This window comes from Stegodyphus dumicola, chromosome 5 (genome assembly GCF_044657685.1).
Source record: "Stegodyphus dumicola isolate Sdum_Otavi_A_Nest chromosome 5, ASM4465768v1".
In the NCBI taxonomy this organism is placed as follows: domain Eukaryota; kingdom Metazoa; phylum Arthropoda; class Arachnida; order Araneae; family Eresidae; genus Stegodyphus; species Stegodyphus dumicola.
In genome coordinates, this window is record NC_140772.1 from 73412089 (window position 1) to 73439147 (window position 27059).

The window sequence follows — 27059 nt, forward strand, 5'->3', positions numbered from 1 at the left end:
GATATTGCTATCTTTTCACCAGATTGGAATTCTCATCTCAAACATTTAGATGCTGTGCTAACTACATTAAGTGATCTCAGGTTTACGGTGAACGTAAAGAAATGTGTTTTTGCACGTTCGGAGATAAAGTATTTAGGACATATAATAGGAGCTGGAAGACATCAACCTGATCCTGAAAAATTACAAGCCATCGAAATTATAAAAAGTCCTAAAACGAAGACTGCTCTAAAGAGTGCATTAGGCTTATTCAATTATTATCGTGATTACATAAAGAATTATGCAGAAATAGCTCGCCCATTGACGGAGCTTACGAAAAAGATTCCTGAGATAATTATTCCTGAGATAATTCCATGGACCGCTGTTGAGGAATCAGCATTTCAAGAACTGAAACGTCGACTGTGTGAAGCACCAAAACTTATACACTCCAGAACCAGGAAAACCGTACACCATACAGTGTGATGTTAGTTCATATGGTGTTGGTGCTTGCTTGTAACAACGAGACAGCAAAGGCAGTTTGAATCCTATCAGCTTTGCTAGTCAAAAACTTTCGAAGACTCAGCAGAACTGGTCAACTATTGAACGCGAGGCTTATGCCGTTGTGTGGTCATTAAAAATGTTCGAGTATTGGGTGTTTGGCTCGAATATCGAGCTGATCACAGACCATAATCCATTATTATATTTGTATAAGTCGGAGCCGCATTCAGCCAAATTACAGAGATGGGCAATGGCACTTCAGCGTTATAATATTCATATTTCTCATTGCCCTGGTGCACAATTAAAGAATGCAGATAGTCTTTCAAGACTAGTTGGTGAATAAAATAGGTGTGAACTAAGTATGAACTAATATGTTTTAAAACTTTACATTAATTACTTTCTTTTGTTCCGGAATTGTACGAGAGCTACTTTCCATCTGTTTTGAAAAACCAATTAGTGGTTTCCATTTTATATTGCATTATAATATCATGTTTGGAAATAGTATTGCATATATGTTTTATTACAGAACTCCGGTATTGTATCAAGTCGTCTGTTCATCTGTTGTGAGATGAATGTTTATTGCACTGATTTCAAAGTATGTTATTACGTCATGTATACATGTTCATATATTTTGAATTAATTTGGTATGTGGAGTACACTATTTAAGTTTGTATTTGCTGGTTCAGTTTTCAGATTTTGCTTCGCTTTGGCGTAGCACAATCTTACCGGGGGGGGTGTCATGTATCTGGCCGCGGTGAGCCAATCAGCTGCCTGGCAGAGCCCAGCAAGTGAGACAGACGACAGTTGCATGTTAGCCAACGAGGAGGGCAGGTGGTAGATTAACTATGTTGTAGGAGCGAGATAGAGCTCCGAGTTTACCATTATTCTTTGAACGTTAATTTTTAATAAATATTTGTGTCGTTTTCCTTATGGTGCCTTATTCATCCGTAAGGTCATTACAGTCGTCTTACAAAATATCGTGAGAGAAAAGAAAGCAAGAAGAAATCATCGCAGTTCTAAAACATCGTCATCGAATATACATCATTCAAAAATTTCGGGTGTAGAATAGGTACTTCGACTATATATACTATATATATATATATATATATATATATGTCATGTTTCATGTTTTAATGCGTAGATGAAAGAATCCACTGATATACGGAGGTCTTACTCATTCAGCCACTAATGTGAATGTTTTCGTGCCCTACTGTATTGATGAAGCCTTTAAGAAAGAAATACATGGTTCGGTCCTTTATCGTATCACCATACCCAGTTAAACGCTTCGAGAACTGTTAATCTAACGCAGTGACTCCCAAACATTTTGCAAACGGGCTGGCTGCATGGGCGTTTTCGTGGTTTTCCCCATGTGCAACGTGTATACGAGCCAGTTTCCCTTAGAAAGTCTTCCACGGAGGCATCCCTCCCTTAAGGCAGATAGCCCTCGAGTGCTTTACCGTAATCTAATAAAACCAAACCAAACCAAACCCAAACCTTTTGTGGATAAGGCTACTCACCTTTGCTAATTTGGGCTTTGTGCTCACTGTTTGGTTCACAACAAACAAGTTTACGGCATGAAGTTTATCCCATACGTAACCGTGAGATGAACCAGTTCTTCTTTAACTGTCCTCCAGAAAGACAATCTTCTTAGGGCAAATAGTGCTATCATACTTCAGTGCAGATCGCTACTTTCTTGACTGCTGTAACACCAAAAAACTTAACCATGCGTCCGCGGCCTCTCTAGGCTAAAAATACTCTGTGAAAGAATTTCATACTGGGCAGAATCTGTAAAATATTCAAGCACTGTGACTAACAATGTAAAGAAGTATCAAATAGGAGTAATAAGTGAACTATACAGTCACATTCTTATCCTGCATTTATTATCACATCTTGTTCTCACACAAAAAAATAACATCATACAGTCCTCTACTTTTTCAACATGTAACTGCATTTTATTTCATACCTTACGCATCATGTCGCTAATTATTGCAGCAATGTACAGCAGTATTTATACATAGTATAATAGGTAAGGGTATGTTTCATCAGCAAATGCAAGTACTAAATTAACTAGGACATTGTAACATGCACATACAATACAGTTTTTGAATTTATAATAAATGTAGTTTGGTCTGTCAACCCAGTCCTTCCCCGCCGAGATGTTATCTATTTTTCCTCAGCTACTCGCCGAAGTCAAAAGTTATTCCAGCAGCGTGCCGAAGAGTGCAGTACAGCTCTTTCATTCCTTGCCATAATTAACTAATCAGCCAAAACTTCAAGTTCAATTCACGGCGTCAGTATATCAGGATTTTTCCGCAACGTACGAAAACACAGTGGAGGAAGACTCGAGAGACTGTATACAATGGTTGATTTTAAAGTAAAACTGAAATTTTCCCCCTTCATTATATTAAACAGCTTAATAAGATTTCCTTCTATAGAAGTTAATCGAAATGCAGGTAACATTTTGAATATGCGAGAATTTTGTCGACATAATGCTCATGAAATTACTTCCCAAACAAATTCCTAGACAAATACGTGGTCTTAAAAAACAACTAGTGGCTCATATAGTGCCTATTAAATGTCCCTTCTTTCATACCATTAGTACATGGATCATCCGATTCTAAAACCATATGGGCTAAATGTCATTTCAGCGAAACTACTGAAATATTTCTCGGGGCCCTTTTGAACAGGCCGCGACCCCCCGAGAAACGATGGAAAATATTTGGAAAAATCATGTCAAAAAATAATTACGAACATAAAACGGATTCCTATTTTACAAAACGAAAGAAAGAAGAAAGATATCTGGAATATCCTTCATCATTTGTGAAGATTTTAACTCCATAAAGCACAATACATAATCTTACTGCGCTGTTACTATTGTTTCCGGTATCTGGTAAGTTTTATGAGACATTTATTAATGTATTTGTCGTTGCACACCACAAATCTTTCACATTTGCTATTTCTGTTCAGGAGGAGGAGGGAATTGTTAACTCTTTGTCTCTCTCGTTTTTTTCCCGGAAGGGAAGAGAATACAGCATAAATTTACACACATTAGGCATTTCTTTTTTGTGTGTACAGCTTATGCCAATTTTAGCAACAAATATGAAGGCATGGTGCAGGTTAAGCGCATCTGCACAACCTGCACCATGCCTTCATATAATTACTTTATTAAATACAGATTACGAATTGAAAACTTTGGATAGAGAACATGCATGAATTACACACGGCCAAATTAGAAACTACATCTTTATAGCGCTCGAAATACTGCTTTCAATTAACGGTGAACAACAGACTATCTTGTTAAAAGTTAAGAAGCGAATACATTCCATGCTTTCAAGATATGACTTAATATCCATTTTTGGTAGGTTTCTCAAGATATAAATGGCTCATTCGATCAGATTATTTAGTTAAATTTCTAATATCACTTAGGTCAATAATCAAATAATCAATTTTTTATGGCCAGACGGTGATTTACCTTAAATAGAATCCATCCACTCCAAGATACAGCCGACTTATACCAAGCAAAAGAGAAAAAGTGTTAAACGCACACATCAGATTACATAGATAATACTCTAATATCATTTAAGTTACACCGTCAGGATCTGTTCACCGACGCCTCATTTTTAAATAAAAAATTATTCAAAGCTGGGAGTTCAGGATATAAATTCAACTCCAGTTCGGTACTCAATTCTTTCCAACCATGGGTTTTTTTTTTCTAATGTTAAAACTCCAAGTACTTCTGTTGTTTAGCAATCCGTAATAAAGTGCTCTTGATCACAAGAATGAATTTACATCTTTTACTTCAGAGTACTACTGACATAATATATTGTTGCATAACTTGTAATACTTAATATGCTGTTATTCTATATTTTTAAATTCTGAAACATAATTTACTGTTTCGCCTTCTGAATTTTCACTATTTCAAATAAACCGTTTTATCCTGTTTGGTGTTAAATACCAATGTTAATTCTTTAACACTTATCCAAGGCCTCAAACGTGCAACATTAAAATACTGTGCGGTCTTTGATAAATTATCTGCTACATATACAGATTAGTGCAGCCATAACAGTCATGAAAACAAAATACGAGTATTTTCATCAAATATGACGCAAGTTTATTAAAACCACATTTCGCATTGGTAAAAACGTCAATGACTTACATGAAAAACTCTACTCATTATCAGTGATTCTGCAATTCAATATTTAAGACGAATAAAATTAACAATTGGCACAACATTATTTAGTGCATAAATAAAAGTAGCAATTGGCACAATATTATTTAATGCAGAAATAAAAGTAGCAATTTATACATCATTTAGTTCACTTTTGTCCTTAGCAATATTAACAATTCCTCTGCTTTTCTTTTATGCATGGGTATGTTTGTTTCTTAAGCCCATAAAAACATACGAAAGCTATCTACGTAAGGGACACCGGGACACCTTAGTGGAAGAATTTCTACAGAAAAATTGCTCATATTTACATTACACGCGTCGAAATCAAGCAGTCAGCCCATTTGCTGGAAATTAAACACGGCTCGAACTACTAATATTCAGCTGTCTTCGGCCACTGGTGTGCTCTACTTGTTTGTGAAATAATGCCCACATGAAAGCATTTGGGAAATCAGTTTGCATGGACTGCTGTTCTCTGTGTATTTGTCATAATAATTTTTATTCTTCAAGCTTATTCATTCTCAATAAAAAAAATTGATAAATATCAATTTTAATTAATTTTTTTTTCTTTTTTATTATTATTATTATTATTATTGGAATGTGCTTCCATAACGTATTAAATAGAGATGGAAAGTTCGAATTTTCAAACACCGTAAATCTGAAAAAGTATTCGAGAAGTCGCGTTTTTTCCTTTATTCGAATCTTTTTAGTCTTAACCTTAAATAAAAAAATAAATATTTTGACTCAAAATTACGGAAAATTAAGTTTTATCAATCGGTTGTAGAGACATTAGGATATTTTGGAAGCCGGAGATGTGAAAATTGAGCAATGCCTTCGCCGGGAATCGAACCACAGACCTCTGGAATACGTGCCCGACGTGATGATCATTACACTACTAAGGCATGCTAAGAAGGCGGGAGAAATACCTGGGGTTTTAGGGGACTCAATCGCCAAATCCTGGATGTGGAGAATCATCATCCACCACCCTTTTAGTTCGGCCGCCACTCGTAGAGTCATTAGGTAAATTGGAAGCAGGCGTGATGGAAAATAAGCGACACCTTCACCGGAAATCGAGACACGGACCTCTGGAATACGCGCACAGTGTGCTGACCACTACACTACGAAGGCATGCTAAGAAGGCGGGAGAAATACCTTATGCAGTTTATTTGCCCAAACGGAAGGTTTCATTCAAAAATGAACGTGATTCTTGCAACTTCACGTGTATCCTAATCACTAGAATTAACTAAGTGGCGGTCCTAAATGCCAGACAAGTTTACTTAAAATAATTAAGTTTCTAAGTTTTCTATCTTCCTGCCGGAAGTTTATTCTCCGTTTCGTGGTACCTGTGTTAATTCTTAAAATAATCCTACCCCGCACCTCTGCACTTGGTTTGATTTAAAAGAACTAGAAATTTTTTTTAAAAAATACATAGTTACTTTTCCCTTCTTATGTTGTGAAAGCTGTACAGTCATTTTTTTTTTTTTTTTTAAATGCTGCAGATGTGAAAAGCGTATAATATCCTCATCGAGACTCGAACCCCGGACCTTCCGCATACGCATCGAGTGTGCTTCCAGTTACACCACGAAAGCTTGCGGAAAGGAGAAAGAAAATATCTTATAAAGTAACACAATTCAAGAGTTTTACTTTATGCCGTTCATTTATTGAATTTCATTTGTATTTTCTTAATAAATACAGATATATTTTTAAGTTTATTTTGGATAACCGCACATTTCAAATTTTGTTTTAACTAAAAACTTCTAATAGTACGTAAACCAACCCCTTCCTTCTTATTCGGAAGATTCGAGAAAAGTTAGAATTCGTCCCACTGCTAATATTGCGTAAAGGTACTACTTCTTAGCTTGCAGTCTTCTTGCTGCTCTTGAAGTCCATAGCTCGGAGTTTAGGAAGTTATTTTCCCAAAATGGTCAGCGCATGACTGATTCTATTCTCAAGGACAACAGGATTAACTTAAATGACTACATCCGCACATTTTTCTTCAAAGCACTGAATTTTGTTAACAAAATAATCTTATAGCATAATGACTAAGGAAGCCACATGGATTATTTTTCTGTACACTTAAAACATTTTACCCTCTCAGAAACCCAAAAGTCATTCAGAAAAATCACATAGCATAAACGACATGGGAGCACTGAAGCAATTTTTTTATTTTCACAAAAGACCGAATTCTAGCCATAAACTATTTTTATTGTTATTATTAATTCATATTTCTTAATCTACATGTTACTTTTCAATGAGGATTTGGATACAATACTTTCATTTGCCATTACTGCTCTCAGATTTTTCGGTTCCTATAACTAAAAACCGGTTATTCTCCGCACTGAATAATAAACCTTTTTATTTGGAAATGGATCAGATCATTGTCGAACTCTTTTTCACGTGGTGTTTTTTCAACCATCACGCAGTTTTTTTTTTTTTTTTTTTTTTTTTTTAGCCCTTCTCTTTAATATGAAGGACGTTTTCATTCTACGCGTTTGCAAGCCGCATGGGTTTGGGATTAAACTGAGAAACTGACATGCATGATATACTGAGAAGGGAGAAGGAAAAAAAAAACATCGACAAATTTTAATTAAGATTCTTAGTATGTTCACTTTTTGCTAACCAAATTAAGCTTAAAATGAAACTTCGGCGCAAGAAAACATTAATTCAAGTATTAGTTGTCAATACATGAAATACTGATTATAAGCTACAAAAAGAAGAATGAAAAAAAAAAAAAAAAAAAAACATGAGAGCCAACGGACCAAATAAGAAAGATCGATGTATAAAATGTATAAAATCTCACTAAAATGCTATAGAACTAATTACCTGTATCATGCTTTTCGATAACAAATGAGAGACCCTTATTGCAAGGTGTGATTGAAAACTTTTATGATATCTGAGAGACTGTCTGACAAATATCCCATCTTAACGACGGAACTCGCAGAAAAAATAAATTCCAAAAGGGCTATTAATTTCATTTTGACATTTTGCGTTTATTCACTAAAAACGGAGAATCACTTCTAGCCACCAAATATTAAAGCCCTGTATTATTATATAATGAACAATCTGCATAAATGTATGTATGTTTCTCGCATTATGATAAAACAACGGTACCTAGAACCATTAAATTTTGAATAACATATATCTCCACCAGAAAGAGTATATCTCCACCATTTGGAAGCCCAAATTTGGAATTTGTTTTATTATCTATTTCATATTTTGTAAAGTATTTATGAGTTTTTGATTATAAAATCAAGAAATTATTATAAAAAACTCAACAATTTCAAAGCGAGGAATGGCAACACTGTAGTGGGGGAAAAAACATTTTTATCTGCAGCCAGCGAGACTGTGTGTCGGGAATTCTGAAGATGTGCTCTTTTAAATATTTTGTGACATTGCTGTTGAATTGAATTTTATGGTTTAAGTGCGAAGAACATGATAACCAATAAAGGTAACATACAAAACGTTAAAAAAAAAAACGTCCCTTTGAGCGTAATGTGAAATTTGAAAGCTTTCAGATTTTTTTTTTTCCTGTGTGCGTGTGAACATGATATTTAATAAATAATAGTAACACACAAAACGTTAGAAAAACGTCCCTTCGGGAGTAATATAAAATCTGAAAGATTTGAGATTTCCCATTTATTTCTTTATTGTATAGTTTACTTATTCACTTATTTCACATAGCTATAGACGTTTTTAATGTGTTCTTTGTATTCATTGCTGAATTTCGAATAAAGGTAACTTCGTTCGAATAAGAAATGACCTTTTTTCCTTCTTATAAGTTAGCCGAGTGCCATTAACTGGGTTGTTGTTTTATTTTATAATTATATTTTCGAAGGAGGTGGGTCGCTAATATATGGTGAACTTAAATATATTTCGCCAGTATATAGTGAATTACAATAAATACAGTAGAAAATGCTGAAAGTTTCTCTCTTAAAAATTTTCAGATATAATATGTTTATAATATCCCGTCCATTCTCGTAAAGTATGCACTTCCCACATAGTAACATTTTCTGTATAAAGAACTTTTTCATATAGTACTTTAAATTAAATACAATTATTATTTATTAAATAAATATTATGTAACACACATTATATAAGCATTTAAGAAAGCACATAGATATACGTTTTTCAATATATGTATACATATAGACACATGTTAATTTATATAATATGTAAAAATATGTATTACCTTACATATAGTATTATATATAGCACGCATTAAAATATTAAAGAAAAATGAAAGCATAGAGTTTAATATAATATACTTTTTGAAAAATCATATACGATAATATTTCCAAAATAAATATTTCGTCATAAACTAAAATACCAACACAAACACATAGTCATTAAGTATACATTTAATAAGAAGTTAAAATTTTTGTACGCGAAAAATACTATCAAAATAAACAAAAGTTAAAAATACAAATGCAAATCAGAATAGTTTAAGAGACATTTGAAAACTGGAGCTTTAATTCAGCTTTACAGATTTTCCTAGAATTTATTTTAGTACTTATTTTAGGTATGTTTTTTAATGCTAAACTATTAAAATATAAACATGAAAATAACTTGAAGACCTGAAAATTATTTTCATTCCTACGTTGACTTCAAATGATTCAAAAGGTATATTAAAGCCACAAGATGACTGCCAGTGCAAGATGATAAATTCTGTAAGACTCCAAATGTTAAAGAATTGGTCTTTAAGCGTAATTTATAAGAAAGACTACGAAATGGATGATCAGTTTTTTCGCCATTTTTTGCTTCATTTTTCACTGCATGTTTTTATTTGTATACAAGTACTGAATTCTCCTCTCTATAAAACATCCATTTCTCTAAATAACATTTTAATATCTATATTTACGATAACAATGATCTTGTACGTTTCGTAACTGTGCGTAAAAACAATTTACACGAGCAAAATTTATGAAAGTAAATTAATTTATGTAATTTTAACATAACGTGTTAATGTAAATGTATGCACTTATACACATGTTGTAATATCAAAGAGGTAAATAAAAGAATCATTGATGTTGGAAAAGAGATGTCGAAATTCATATATGGGTTAGCTACAGGGGTCACTTTTTCTAAGGTTACAGCAGAATAGGTACATGATCATTTGCTCTTTGTTTGCGAACATGTGGGAATTTCTCATCAATAAACCAAAGTACTTTTGAATATAGGTCTCGGTAGACAAACGATAAAACCGTATTTCGCAAATTCTGCTATATATTGTTCCTTACTAAGGCAAAGTTAGCTTCTAATAAATATCTTCTTCAATTCTGACTTGATCCTATTCCTTTAATTTGCAGGTCACCAAGTAATCATTTTAATCATGCTTTGAGTACTTTAAGATGACGCCATATGTTACTCTTTTGGGGGTAACAGGAGTTGAAATGAATGTTTCTACTCTTTTTTTCTCAAACTCAAAACTATTTCTCCCTGTTTTAAACCGATCTGCTGTTTTAAACTTTTTCTTCTTTAAATCCTTGCTTAAAATTTATTTGTTTACAGCATAATAATTAATCTTCTAACATCCTTTGAATAAGCTTCACGATAAGAAGCAATTATGAAAATCCCCTTCATTGTAATTTAGTACTGATATATGTAAATAGGAGAACTCTTCCTTTACACAAAGTTCTCTACAAAAGCATCCTCCCCTTAGGCAGACAGCCTTTGTCTGCTTTGCCCTGTTCACCAAATAAATGTTTCGTTGTTGTGACTTATCTCATTTGTCTAACAGTAATATCAGAACAAGTTCACGAATTTGCCGTGGCTAAGTACGCAGAATTGCATCTGTCGTTGCCACCCGCCTTAAGTACTGTAGCGATGTATAAACAGTCAGGAGTAGCGTTTCCACTTTATTATTTTCGACTGAGTATGAATAAAAAATTTCAAGAAAGAATATTCAATACATTCGACACTGTTCGAAGTTTGTTAACATTGTGAGAAAGATTATAAACAGGTTTCCTCTCCCAAGGAAGTGAAAATAAGTTCTTCAATTAAACAAGTAGTCTTTAAATTCCTTTTGGCTGCAGTTGGTCGTTCCGAGCAACATGCTCACAGGTCAGTAACGGACAGGTGACGGTGGACGGGGCACCTGGCATTTAACAGAGGTAACCAGGTGCATGCCTCTCGTCCTTCACTATCCAGCGCTTATTGAAGAATCTTGGTAAGATACATGGCCACACAAGAACTAGGCAGCTAAGATTTGGAAACAGAGGATGCAAAAAACATATTGCAATGCCAGAATATGAAACGGAGAACATAAAGCATAAAAGTTATACACTAAATAAGTAGTACAATAAAAGGTACATAAGTCGCAAAATAAATAAATAGTTCAATGAAACAGTAGTACAATATAAAAGTACATTTAGTAGACAAATGATGGAGGTCGGTGACACCTGGCCTATAACACAGGTAAGCAGGTGTACGTCTTACGTCCTCATCTGGCTGGAAGCAACAACTCCCTGGAGCTCATGAGGGCACCCTACGGGAGTTTAGTCGAATACAAATACAATGAGTTTGTTTAATTTCGAGATACGCCGTTTATTGTAATCCGCATGATCACACTATTTTGCGCTAAATATTCAGATTGGGCACGGAATGCGCTGCAACTCTGCATTTCAGAATATATGCTGTTCTGTTGAGTAAAATGGGGGTAAGTCAGCGAGAGAAAGTATTATATGACGTGGCAGATGTCCTGTCTCAGTGCTGCAATCGTGACGATAGTCTGTCGTATCATAGCCACAGTCATGCCATTATGTATAATAAAGCGTTTGTGAGTGTCCACATTACTGAAGCACTAATGAAGATTATAATTGTTGATGAGAGGGCATTAATAGACGTAGTGGTCTGGGGAGCCTTCTGCTCGGCAGATGCACGTTGCAGTTTCGGAAATGCCAAAGCGAAGGAAATAAACAGGAAACAGTAAACAGCCCGTGACAAAGTTGGTGATTTGTGAGAGAGACACTTTTGGGAAGAAATCGTATGTACGTTTCCGGGTATCACTTAAGTTCCATTCCTGTTGCCCTTTCAAGATGACTTTTTGAAGTAGCTCCTTTTTCAAGTAAGAGGGAGGTGCCTATCCGGTCGTTAGTGGATAGCAGGCTACTGGTAGGAAGATGCTCCTGACAGAATAAGCAGAGAAAGTGCTTTTGGCAGAACTGCAATCACATGCGAAGAAATCTCTCTATTTTTCCTAATTACTCGTATCTCTGGAGCTGCGATCGTCGTTTCTGTTCTGTAGTTCTCGGAAAGACTCCCCGAATTTTCATTTACCCTAAATTTTCAGAGCATTTCTTGATTGGCGATTGCACTTCGATCATTTGCAGGTATAATATTGAGAAGCCTTGAGAACGTTCCTTCAGAATTCGCAAACGCCGACTTAAAACGTTATCCGTTACAATCTACAGGAGTTGGCCGGCGATGGACAATAATAAAACACGCGTGGGAACTTTAGCCAAGAGATTCCCATGCTCCAGTTTTCCACAGGAACGAAATAATTTTCCCCTCCGGAACACCAAGACATGAAACAGAGTAAAGAATGGTACGTGATTAAAGATCGCAACTTTTTTAAGAATTACTGTGTGGTCATCAGAATATAGCCGAAGACATCACAGTTCCAAGAATTTTTGTGTGTCGTCAGAAAATGACTGAATATGTTAGAGTACCTTATAGATGACTGTACGACTTTGTTCAGCTCCGTCCCAGTTTTGAACAAGAATCCTTCAGGAGAAAGAGTCCAAGGTGCTTCCAGCTCTCCTCGCCTACAACCAAACCACTCGAGAGGCATACGACGTATTGCGTATTTTAACTGTCTCCATGCAAATATACTTACAAACATCCAAGCTTTCTCCGGGATTCGAAACAGGTCCCAATAACACGGCAGCTAGAAGCGTTAAACACTATATCGATTAGAGCGGCTCAATAAAGAAATCAATCAATATTCCAATTAATGCGTTCAGCACTCTAATTCAAAAGGATGTCATACCTAATAAATTACACGAGATAAATCACTCCCTTACTTCCCTAATATTCTGAATTTTTCAGTTCTGCATTTCTGATTTTCATATCTTAGAAGCAACAATGTGTCTTTGTTTAAGATAGAATCAAACACAGCTTCTTTTATTCTACAGTCAACGATGCAATTGATTGTGGACCGCTCAGTCACTTATTTCTATCCTAAATGTCTCTCTTTTAAGACAGATCGACTTCTGGTCTCACACTACTAATCAGTTGTCGAAAATTACATGATTCGAAGACTAGTGTTGAACAGATTGCACTGAATAGGATTTATTAGTTTAGACAATGTTACGGAAGTATTCTCTATCTGCCTAAAGGAAAAATATCTTTATAGAAATCTGCCTATCGGAAACTGACTCAAATTTGTAGAGATTCATTAGTTTTTTCCGAAGTGTGAAATGTGAAAAATCTACTCAGTCGTTGCTAGGATTCAAACCACGGATCTTTCAGTTGCCAGCTCGATGTTTTAACCATTTGCTCTGCAAAAAGTAATGGAGAATGAGGCAAACTTTTAACGAAGCACATGAGGAAATTTTTGAGAATTCCATATGCTTAGACAATTTAACTACTGAGAATAAAAAACAGAATGAACTAACAGTGTTTCGCAGTTTTAGGTGCTATGCCAAAGTCAGTACTAAATGGCTGATCATACAAAAACAGATTTTACATGTTTAAGTAAGATTTTACATGTTTAAGTAACAATACATCTTCAGACCGGTGATCTGAACTGATAATTTTGTAATTATTAGTTCTAAAAATAATGGCCATAATACAACTATCTATAATTAATAATTGTTTTATAATTAAACAGTCCAGTCTTTTAGATGAGTAGATAAGAGCATCATTCCTGAAAAAAGATATACTTAAATATGTCTATGATAAAGAAAAGTCCTGTCATTAAAAATATTCTTATTCAGTCATTATCAACCGCTTTGTATAACAGCTCTGTAGACCATTATCTCGTAGACATTTCATTTAGATAAAATTTTACGTAAATTCATTAAACTATTATTATTTAAATACATCGTTTTTTTCAAGAGGCACATCTACATCTGAAACTCAAAATTTCACCAACTGTAAGGAATGCACTTCTTTTGTAAAATCTAGCTAAAACTATACAATCATCATTGTATAGTTAGCATAAGCTCTTGGCTTATAATTATGTAATTTATAATATCTTAGGTATAATTATTTTACTGTATAATCTGGTTAATATATCGTCGGCAATGCATTCCAGTGTTCCAGCCGAGCACTATATTCTTACAAAATTCGGTGAATACATTCAGATACAAACTGCGTAAATGATATTTTTCGAAGAGAGCGCTCTTACACTAATTTATTTAAATATACTTACTTTATTTAAGATAAGCTGCTCGAGAAGCAAATCCCCGCCCACTTCGGGGAAAAAATACAGTCTGTAATATAAAATGCGACGCATCCAAGAAGGAGTAATTCGAATAGAGAAAATTACGTATGTCCACAACTTACTGAAGAATATACAAATGATTAACTTTTGGTGGTCGGTTGTTGTTTAGGTAAAGCTCCAGTGCACTGCAATAGAGCATCCAGATGGTGTATAAAACAGAGGACACTCCAACCCTAAGACATCACTTCCATGCGAATGTGGTTCCGTCGACCCACATGGACGGTATCAACGCCTCGTATACGTGTTCGCGATTAGTATGAGCAGATATAATCATTTGAGGGAGGGTGTGCAATTGGACTAAAAATAGCAGGGTAGTCAAATCGCAGGATCGCTAGACATTTGGCAGAAGCAATACTACCATTCGATGGTGTGGACCGAAATAGATACGCAAGGCTGTACACAGCGTCAAGAAAGTAACAGTCGACTGAGAGGGACTACACAGCGCGAAAACAGAGTAATCGTCCATCCGGTGCTTACATCGCCCCGATGCGTCTTTATCAACGATCTGGCCACATAACTGAGGCCCGTGTCCAATCCAGAGACCTGGGTGTTCCGTAGCTAACAAGTCAAGCTGAAATATATATTGGTGCACCAACATGCTACAGTCATGGACCACAAATACAATCATAGACATAATTTAGTACATCATAGAGAAATACCAAGTGTGAATGTGTGGTGAATCTCTGAAATAGGCTGTCACGATCCACTAATGCGATTGATCAGTATGCTATTCCATATACAAATATTTATACAGAAAACGATTGCGGTTCATAAATGTGTGACCTGGCATAATGAGCACTCGAAGGGACTGCACATAGATCGACGGTGACCATTCACAGTTGTTATGGGGGTTGAAAATCTAATCATTTATGAAACATGTACCATCTGTCCACAAGATACGCACGAATACAGCAATGAGAGCATTGCTGACTTATGCTGCTGCAGTACAATTTATTTAAGTCCCTACCTTTGAGGCTGCGAGGCATGTTCCTTTGAGGACTCGCTAGCTATCAAATTATCAATAAAATAAGCATATACGAAACCTATGACGAAGTCTAAACCGATAATAAACCTGTAAAACGTTTGTGTTGCATTCGACAAACCAGAAGGGATAAATCAAAATTCAGATAGTCCAAAAGGTGTTGTTCTTACAGTTTTACGCATATGTCAGACATTTGAGGGTACGCTGTTATTAAGTCTGTTTGGAAAATATTCGTTTTCCTCGTAATTCGTGTGAAAAGTTCTGAAGGTTAGTCAAAGAACACCGGTCTGTTACGAGGCGCGGTAATTCAGTTGAGTGCTCTATAATTTTCTGTTCGTCGAAAATCGGCGTTAGCTTTAAGGTCCAGGAAAAAGATGATTAGACTTAAAATAGATTTGCTAGGCGGCAAATACCATGATCTATCATGTATTCTTTTTTTTTAGCCCAAGGGGACAATTTAACCAGAAGGGCTATTAATTTCATTTTGGCATTTTGTGTTGCGTTTCACTTTTCAAATTGTTGAGACCAAATATTAGAGCCCTGCATCATATTTAAAGAAATTAAATAATGAAAAAAACTGCATAAATGTATGTATGTTTCTCGCACTATGAAAAAACGAGCATAGCAGGAAATTTGTAATGTTTAGCATGAAAATCAAAATTAATATGATACCAACTCACACCATTTCCATGAGAATTGAATGTTCTAGAGCAGGAATCAATCAAAATTTATACACCCTTCCTATAAACTGATGCGACTAGAGGAGACTGTTCCTAATTGAAGTCCCTCCATATTAGGCAGGAGGTGGAAACTAGTCATGTATCATTCTCGGAGAGAAGATAGAAAAATTCCTTATTGCTACGAACAGGGGCCCCAATACCGGAACGCAGATCTACTAGAAACGAACTCTCTAAGGACCTCATAGTCGAACCGGAACACCTGGCGCTCGTCAAATCTCGGATTTGAGACCACGATGGGAAAGGCAACAAAAACCAAGACGCCGTGTTCATGGTCGTCAAGCTGCCTACTCGGATGCCAGAAGCCACTACCGTCCCTTTCAGGCAGTACAAGAACCGGGTTCGCATTATTATGCCCCAAGGCTGCTACTGTCGTAATATAAAATATAAAACTAAGCCAGTATATGCAGGATGGCCAACCCGCAGGCTCGCCACTTAAAATTTCACGACCCGCGGAGGAATTGGCGATATTTATATATCTCCTGTTAACACAACAAAAATTAAGAAATTTGTTCTGACTTCTGCGCAAAAATAAACTGGACGTTCATGGTAATTATAAAGAGAAGTATGTCGGAGCTGTGACGTCACGGCTTCTGATTCGTCGGAAAAGGAATAACGATAGTAATAACATGTGACGATCATGTTTAACAAGCTTGTTCCTGACGCTCGTGGGTAGACAGACTTCAGTACAGTATGAGTATGCAAAGAAAGAAAAATTATTTGTTGATGAAAATGGGCAATACACTGAACAATGCGAAGAAAAATGCTACTTTATTATTCAAGATACTTTATTCTTCCAAATAGAATAGTTTAATTTGTCAAGAAACTATCGCTGTATTTAAAAAGTACATTGTGAAAAGAGATTACGAAACAAAACATAGTGATTATATAATACTGAAGAGAAAAGTAAAAGAATCGTAGCTGACAGATTTAAAATTGAAAATAAAAGCTCGACAAGGAATGTCTGTTCAACATTACAATAACCATTTAATATTGTGGAGGCAAGTTATTCTGTTTCATTTCTAACTGCTAAAAAATGAAACCATTTTCGAATGGTGAGTCTGTAAAAGAATGTTTAGATACTGGTGCAAAAGATGTGCTGAAAAATTTAAATTTTCAAATATTAGCTTATCTCAGCAAAAAGTTATGTCATCGAATTACCCACATTTCAAAGAAAATAGTCACAATAGAAGAAATACTGAACCTGATCAATTTGAAGGACACTACAAAAGGAGAAGATATTTTTCAAGCTGTAGAAAACTGTTTATGCGAGAACAACCTGCGTTTAGAAATTCTTTCTGGACTATCAATTGATGGCGCAACAACTATGATTGGCAAAGAAAAGGGAGCTGTAAAATTATTAATAAATAAAAGCAAACAACATTAAAACCGATGATTTAACTAATATCCGTTGTTTGATTCCTCAAATTTGTACGCTCAAGTATTATCGATGAAGCAGGTTATGCAAGTTGTAATAAAAACAGTAAATTATATTCGATCACATGCACTTTCGCATCGACAATTTAAGGAATGTCTCATAGAATTAAATGCTGCATATGGTGAAATTATGTATTTCAATCATACCAGGTGGTTAAGTCGCGGAAAATGCAAACAACGATTTTTTGAGTTACCAAAGAACAGATTTGATTATGAATGGAAAGCAAAAGCCAGTTCCAGAATTAAATCGTGATGAGTCGTTGAATTTATGCTTTTTAGTAAAAAATAGAAACAATAAATTAAATATATCTTTACAGTGCAATTCCGATTTGAAACGCATTTTTCAAATTTCAAAATCAAAAAATGATTTTTATAACCTTTAAATAATAAAAGAATTTCTTTTAAAGAAATTTTGCACAAGAACTTGTGAGTCGGGATCAACTTACGTCTAATAACTTTTCCCACCCTTCCGAAAATGGAACGAAACATAAATCACCGGCATCCTTAAATGACGAAAACCCGTACATCAATTACGTTGCACAAATATAAATATTGAGATCATCATGAAAAACAAAATGAAAGAAAAGATAAAATTCGCACTTACTATATATAGTAAATATCTTTCGAAAGTTTTATTGATTATTATAATTATAATTATTTATGCATAATCAAATGTGTAATTATTCTATCATTAATTTATGAGTAATAATAAAACTATAAAATTAATGTATTTTATTTTAAATTTTCATTACGTACAACGTGGCCCGAAGAAATAAAAAATGCATTTCCAAACCGGCATACAAAGTCTTTTGGGTTGAACAGGCCTATTCTGAAGAGCATCTATGGTGTGATGAAAATCTCTTTTTTCCATTATTCGTTCGTTCCCGTGAACTGGAAAAATGCTCGACTAATTTAATTTACTAAGCTATTTGCCTTTGAAGTTCGCTAATCTGTGAGTTAACTGAATTAATAACAGCATATATTTTCTCTTGATTTTTATTCAATACGCTTTCAGTATATTATATAATGCTTCTGTAGGCGGAGTTAGTACAATACCGCTTACATAGTTCAAATTATCATTAATTTTAACGTTAAGTTATCAGATAATACTTTGATTTATGTAATAACAGACGCAGTGAATCGCTCTTCTATATTAGCAAACCATAACTCTGCAAATTTATCTCCAAATGAGCAGAACACATTTTTAACGCTATTAGATTAATTTCGTTTTCGTTTTACATCATTAATTGCGCACGGGTGACCGTAAGAAAGTGAAAAAAAATGCGTACTTTGATAAAGAAACACTGACAAAATAAATACAAATCGAAAGTGCGTGCTTCGTATATCACATGAAACTAAACAAATTGAAAGTACGCGATTTCAGGAACAAACACATTCTTGACTAAAATCACATTCTAAGGAAAGATATTCTTTAGTCCTAGATAACAAATTCTGATGAAAAATGTATTAAATAATTCGAAAACAGCAACTCAGAAGAGGCTACAATCAGTCTGCAGTAATACGTCTCTAACTGAAACCCTCGTAATTGAAATACACTTTGACTACATTCTTTTGCCATCCAGTTTATTCATAAGGGAAACATTTAGAATTCCGTAATTTATCTTAGAAAAACAATCTTGCGATTTGAAAACTCCATTTCCTGCGTATAGGTCAACAATCACCGTTAATGTGATGTGGTTAATACAGTTTCCCAAATAGTTATCCGTGATCATCGTCTCCGTTGGTATATATATTTACAACTGAAGAAATAAAATTAGTTCGCTTCATATCACTATAGTTTATAGAAACATAAACTAGCAATAAAAACATTAAACAAAAATATCTTTATAAGGACCAGCGTATGTCGCCGCAAGTGTTCATATAGTTATGGTCACAATCAATCGCAGTAAAGTTGTGGCGGATAGCGATATTCAGTTTAGCGGTCTATACATATATACATGCGCTACCTGAAAAATATTTATGCAAGGTATCCCGCCAAGGCCATTTAAACTCTGCAGGGCTAAATTCTCTGTCGACGTATATTTAAAAAAAAAAAAAAAAAAAAAAAAAAAAGTCTTTTCATAGTTATTAAGAAAAATACGAAAGAGAATGTATTATGTCACATTTGCTATACAGGATATACTACAGTAAAAATAGCTTGCAATGATTTTTATGCTGCCCGCGAAGCTTTTATGCATTTGTTACATATACGTTTTGCTGATCTCAAAATTTTAGTTATTTGATTTCCGAATTTATATTATTTTTACTTTCATTAAAAACAAACATGAATAATAAATCCGAAAATTTATAAAGAGCTAATTAATTTCCAATGTGATATCAATCTTATTCAAAGATTTGAAGATACAGATTTTATTAAGTTTTCTCCGCACTTGTCAAAACATAAATAAGCTCGGTTACAAATATTTTCTGAATGCGGACTTGCGGAACACTATTTTGCGTATACGCGTTATCGTAATTGTCTCCATTTAATTTTCCGAAAGTGATAAATTTCAATTATACTAGGCTGCAGAGCATTGCTTGCGTTGAGATAGTTCTCATTAATGCCCGGTTTGAAAATTTCTTCATTAACGAAGTCAAACATTATGTAGAACAACAGCAAAACCTGAGCTTAAGGGGGGTTCTCCTAATCCTCGATTGTGCTTCAAGACCACAGTACTAAAACCTTCTTCATTGCATCAAAAAGTAGAAGTTTTATTCCTTCCACTGAACATTACTTCCTTGATCCAACCAAAGATCAAGGAATCATAAAAACATTAAAGATTATTATATCAGGCATGTTTACATCTCGACAAATTAAGCACTAGACCAGGGGTTCTCAACCAGGGAGGAATTTTACAGTTTCAGGGGTAATGCGGACAGCCTTTAATTTACCCTGTTAGGTATTTAGTTTTAATTTAAGTATAAATAATTACTTTTATTCAGATTTTAGAATTTATCAACATTTTCTGTACTTTTGATTAATTTATAAAATACGTTAAAAAATAATATAAATTTATAAAAATATACATGGTTTTTTTTTTTTTTTTTTTTTTTTTTTTAGTTTTGGAAAGGAGAGGGGATGATAATCTAGGAATGGTAAAAGTGATGCATAGAGCAAAAAAAACCAATGCACTAGATGAAGGAAAGGGCAACACTTGATGAATTTTTTAGAAGCAATTCAACGTAAGACAACGCACAGAAATGGTTAAATTCGCATGGGTAATTTCGCAAAATAATCAACAATGAATGATTGCTGGCCTCAGCGCTGTCAATAAATATTGTTAAAGGATTTCCATCGATTGAAAATGAAGCAAAGGAAATCGCACAAATTGTAAAAGCAATAGGCGGCAAAGGATTTCCAGATATGGAAAAAGGAGAAATCAACTAGTATCACGAATGATGATCGTGAAATGACAAATGAAGAACTAGATATCTTATAACACCATCCGACGGTGACAGTAGCAACAGTGAAGAAGATAAAGCGTCTTTAACGTATAGGAAATTAGGCGAATTCTTAAAAAAGGCACAGGAACTACCCGAATTTGTAATAGAGTTACGTCAGACATTGTTCCAAGCTAATATCGTCAGCTATTTAAAAAATAATTGTATAGCGTACCGAATTATTAAGCAGCAACAGAAATCTCTTCAATTAACATTTGTTCCATTTTCCCTTTTTAATTACAACAATATTTAGGTTTGTATAAATTATACACACTTTCTTAATCCGAACTTTACCTAACACTTTTTTCTTTTCATAAAAAGTTGTAAGTGACGCAAACCAGCGTTCGGCTCGGGTTTGCTGTAATCGTTTTGTTTGGTAATACAATGATATGTGAACAGCTTTTTCTTCACAGTTGAAATTTAACAAGAACTCGATTGACGGAAGAGCGCCTACAAACCATAATGAAGATAATTTCTCTCCGATGCTATGAAATTACCAAAATCGAAACGCTAACAAATATCTTGTTATTGTAAAAAATAAAAAAGTTCATAATTATTTACACACAAACATATGTATTTTCATATATGTGTTAAAAAAATTAACAAATAAGTGAAAGAGACTAAAATTTCATGATTTATTCTAAGTTTTGTCCCACTTGGTACCTGATAGGAATTTCCAGGAAGTATAACCAACCTCCTAGTCAGATGAATCTCAAACGCTTTCTCGTGAGAAACTCTCCAAGACACTAGAAACATTTTATCTTCTGAGTAAAATAATAATATTTATCTTTTTATCAAAATGTAATGATTCTCGATCTAATACAAAAGGCACTGGAATAAATCACAAAGTTCTAGCATCATTGATGGCATAAAAACATAACTCACAACTTGATGATAGGAAAATAAATCTGGCAAGAATCGTGTCTGACTATAAAAAGAAAGAGAAGAGTATGTAGGGTTCTACTGTACCTAGAAGCTTGTGTTCCTATCCTAGAGACCCTACAAGATTTGAAGCAAGTTATCGCTTAGTCTGAGAAAAAATCACCAAGTCTAAAGAAGGTTAAAATAACTTTTTTATTCAAGTCTTAAATGAACAGAAAGCACTGCTCTTGCGATAGACGTAGTGTGGGTTCTAGTACGTTTCGGTATCACAAAATGGCGACTAGATCTACTTAAGGGTTAAACCTTGCGAATTCTCACGCAGGCGTGAAGATGAGCACAATCAGGGAAAGGGTGTAAAAGGCCCTTTTATTTATGACAGGCTAGTTAACAGATGGCACGGACGTGGTGCTTACAATCAAAACACCGATCACTTGCGGTGAGAACTTAAACGATAATGTGACAATAAATTTAAAAAGGTAAAGATGTAGTGCTAGACTACACAATTCTATTTAATCTAATAGGCTGACTCAGAAACCTACACCGGTGATATACTACTTAGACGACCAGAATGAATAGCCGCTACTCAGATTTAACAGCTGGAGAACAAACTAGCAAATGTGCGCTTTCACTAGCGAAATCATGCTCTATCTAACCTTTTTGTCAGAACAGTTTAAATACTCTCGTTCACTTACTTCATTTACACTCCAGCAAGAAAATGCGAGTGGAGATAACAGAATTCAGGAAAGGCTCACAAATTAAAATAATCATTAGTTAAACTAATTAGGATCCTACTACTACCTCCGCTACTTGCGGGTATTTAAATTAACATAAAATAAAGTTAAATTAAAATGCAGGTAACGTAGTCTGAGATTAAAACCCATAAATAGTCTACTTAAGCTGGCTCAAGACAATTGCTTCAAGTGTTTTACACATCGGCCAGCAATATGCTAAAGCCGAAAATAAGTAGAAAATGCGATTGTAAATATAATAGCAAGATGAGGCAACCAGGAGCTCTAAGTATTCAAAACCTCAGCTTAAATAACCAACGATTAATTTGCATTTTAGTTAGAAGAAGAAGGTATAGTAAAGGTTCAAATTATAATAACTGGTTAGCTAACAGGATTTTTGTCAAAAGAGTTCTCAAGGAATGTAGGCCAAGCTAAGCGAATAGTGATAAAAGTGAACTATATTGTACTTCAACTAAATTATTCGCAGCACAAAACTTCAAAAATGTAGTATTCTGAGCATGCAAATAGCATTCTGACAAAGAAGAAAATGGATAAAATTTTATCTGCTGTACACTTATTATTTATTATATTCTAGCTATCAGAAAGCTTATATTTAGGATCATGTAACTGACACGACTTACATTTCCACTTACACTTAATACATAAATCTATAACTATTGCATTTTCAGTGTTTTTTGCGAGAAAGATGGTAAAAAACGTAACTTTTTATCTAAAAAAAACTGCTACTATTCCAGAGTGTAGTTTTAAAAAAGCAAAATATTTTCTTTAAAGAAAAAAATTGGACTTTTCTTTCAGAAGTATCATTTTCAAAATGTTACATGCTTGATCCATTTATCTCCTGCAGAGAAACATATTTTGATATAGAAATAAATGTCATGAGTTAAAAAGTGTATATATGAACTCTTCTGTTTATTGCTGCAATTCAAGACGGTTGGGGGGGGCTTACACACAATAACTAAAGTAGCTGGCTCTTAATTCATATCATAATGTTGTTTAACAATATAAAAATCATTTATTGCATACCAACTTAAATTTACAAAAAAGACACTACCATGTGCCAAATGTGTAATGCATAATACTAAAATCTGTAATGCAAATCACGGAAAAACAAAAAACACTAATAATGAATATTAAGTGGCAATAATTCTGAATAGGAAGATGATTTGAAAACTGTACTGTAGCTACTCATGACCGATGTTATGACTGCCTGATTAATCAGTCCCATAGAAAAATCCTATAATCACATATAAATTTATGCTCTAATTCTCTAATAGATTAATTGCTAGCTAGGTTACGAAATAAGCACAGTGACAGATCATCAGCTTGCCTACGAATCATATAAAATTAAACAATAACATTGCAAATTTGTTCAGCTTCGGAATAGTCTTCTTCATAAACCCATTAAAAAATACTTAACTCTGCAATAAGACTTTTCGCTAGATGTCTACTTTATTATAATCCGTTCTGAAAAGAACATTTGAGCAACAGAAAGCAAGGGTACAGAAAGTATGAAAAACTACAGTTCCTTTAAACTCTACAAAATTTAGAATCCGAACTTCATTTAATAAATATTTGATATCGGATTTCAATAAAATATTTCATAATTACTTTACAGTAAATACTTTAGATTAAAATGAATAATTTGTTTAAGGTTAAATGAGATGCGCAAGACAATCTGAAAAGACAAATATAAGAAATGCGCTAAAAAAGTGCACGTTTCAAACTTCCTGCCAACATAAAGTCTTTATTATTTATTAATTTTAATCGAGAAAATTATTATTAAAATGAAATCTTTCTCAGCAATCACCTCATTCAGATCTCAAAACAATTACCTTCTTAAGGTGCCAGAAGGTGACTAATGTTTTTCATATTTTAACTTCTACATGCCTACCTAACACGGCTAACAGCATCAACTACTAAAATATCAAGTACTTACTAAGATGACATCTAAAATATCAACATCTTTTCAGTTACAGAACAACATGGAAGAAATTTTTTTCTAATATAAATAGTACGTCTTTTAAGATAGTACGTCGATAAAAAAAAAATGAGATAAAAAGGAATAACCACTTGTAGGGTTCACTTGTTTAATTTCTAAGTGAGAACTGTAATAGTAACTACACAGGAGAAGGTTTAAAAGTACCCCCTTTTTTAAAAAATATTTATTAACTCTTTAAAATGTACAATGCATCTTCTCGACGCTAACACACTACGCTTCCCTTGGCCAGTAACTAAAATCACAGAACGAAACTAAAAATTCGAAGATATGCACAAGTATTAGAAATAAGCTACAGAGCTCAGATAATTTTTGTTCCTTAAACCCGCCTCGTAACTAGTGGCAGCAAATAAATGCAGTTATGCCACGGGAACCAGCAGAGAACAAAAACTTACGCAACAGAGGTAACCGCAATAGCCGAAGTCTCTCTAACATTTCCACTGAACCTCGGTTTTTAAACTCTTTCTTCAAGATAGAATTTGCATTCCTTCAGGAGCGCTACCAAATTTAAATATCCTGGCATTGACAATTAGGGAAATGAAGGCTTAATAGCAAATTAAATCAAATTGGTTATTTAAATTAAATATAAATCACTACACACTTAAAACCTCTTATTATCATTGTCATTATCATAAGGGCACAGCCCTAATCCACAAGGTGGCCACAAGCCGGCCGTATGATCAAAACAAGAGACTGGACAGAAAAAAAAAAAAAAAAACCCATAAGTAAAACAAAGAGTCCAAAATCTGAGTCTCAGTGCCGAATTCTAATTCTATCTTTGGTTGTGTTTATAATCTTCATTATTGTCTCTGCAAAATCTTTCAAATTTGAATAGTTCCTTTTAAAATCTTCCTTAAAATTCTTTCTATATTTCTCTCTTGCACTCCGGGTAAGTGTACATTCATCGACGAAGTGCCTGTGGTCCCTAACCATATCACATATTAAGCATTTATCATTATTCTGTAGGTGGAACCGATTAATATGAGCCGGGAAACGCCCATGATTTGTCAGTATCTGATTTATATCAACATTATTTATAATATTCATCTTCTTGTTTATATTTTTCATTAACTCTTTTTCTTATTAGACGACTCCCAGCAAATATTCCCTTTTGTATAAATCCAGTTTTCCATTTCAACAATGGTCTTTTTTCTTGAATCCTGGATATCAAAATTATCAGTCCCATCCCAGTGCCGCCATTTTAGCAAGGTTGTCCGCCCTTTCATTTCCACTGAGTGCTTTCATCCAGTGTAATTTAACACTATGTTTTCTTTCAGCCGTTTTAAACAAGTCTTTTATTCCATTTGCAATACTGTAGAGTCATTAGGATTTTTGAAGTAGGAAATACGAAAAATGAGCAATGCCCTTGCCGGGACGCAAAACTGGACCTCTCGAATACGCACCGAGTCTGCTACCGTTACACCACGAAGGCATGCAGAAAGGAGGGAGAAAATACCTTATATACTCTCCCTTTTAAAGGGCGACTGGGGATTAGGGGACCCAATTGCCAAATCCTGGTGGTGAAGAATCATCATCCACCAGCTGTTAGTCCGGGCGCCATCATAGATTCATTAGGATTTTTGAAGTAGGAAACACAAAAAATGAACAGTGCCTTCGCTGGGACTCGAACCTCGACCTTAGGAATACGCGCCGAGTGTGCTACCGTTACACCACGAAGGCATGCAGAAATGCAGAAAGGAGGAAGAAAATGATTGGGAAAAAAAGAAAATAAAGACAAGAGCAATGTATTAGTACAATACTTTAGTTTATCGTGTTGTAGAACATTGTTTGACATATATTGTCCTATAATGCAAAAGATCCAACTAGCTAATTGGTATCAAAGTAAAATGTTTTATGTACCAAATAAATTTCAAAATTAATAAAGATATAAATTTCTAGATTTCACTATAATAAAACAATTTGTGCGTGCAAATGTTAATTGACATTCCTAAATCATTAATTCTATTATTTTATTACATAATTCCTCATATAAATTAAACAAGGCACTCAGATATGGCACTCCATAAAAGACTTACTTTATAATCTCCTATACAACCGATTTAAACTTTATTTCTAACCTTACCATTTCCTGTCTGTGCAACTAAGCGCCAAAACAACTTAGTCAAATTTAATTTTTGAAATTACCGTAATATATTAGGGTAATTTCAAAAATACCACATATGGTGTTTTTGAAAGTTTATAAACTTTCAAATTTAAAAGCTCAGAGGGAATCTCAAGGTTCAATGAGGAACATTAAGGCTCAGTGGGAAATTGAATTAATTTTACACATTAACAATGTAAAATGAATATAGTTACATTCGGCAGATGAGACAACATCTAGGTCAAAAAGCACACCTTGCATACTAAATTTAATAGCATTTACTGTAAAATAAATATCTACGCTAGTGTACTAAACTACTGTACCTAAACTATCTAAATACTAAAATGATATACAGGTTCATTAAAAAGCACTTACTGTGCATCCAGTTCGTATAAATGCTTCATATGCTCAATATTTTAAATGTTTTTCCAAACGCTCAGGTGTTCATAAACCAGCTAATCAAAAGGAAAATACGGAAAAAATTTTCTTACTCATTCAATTATGCAGCAACTTGCTCTCAGCATCTTGTCTATTATGCTTAGCAGTCACAATGGCATGCTTGATACACTAAACGCCGCTTAACGTGATCTGGATTAATGTTATAATTCGGATAATGTTATCGAATAACCGAAGTCAGCTCGTTTATATGC

The 27059-nt window shown here is 34.2% G+C and overlaps 1 protein-coding gene across 6 annotated transcripts in view; it reads right to left on the reverse strand.

Moving 5' to 3' along the window:
• The window catches only part of LOC118188568 (RIMS-binding protein 2-like), a 481985-nt gene that overhangs the window by 444259 nt on the left and 10667 nt on the right, over positions 1-27059 (reverse strand). The window lies entirely within an intron of this gene.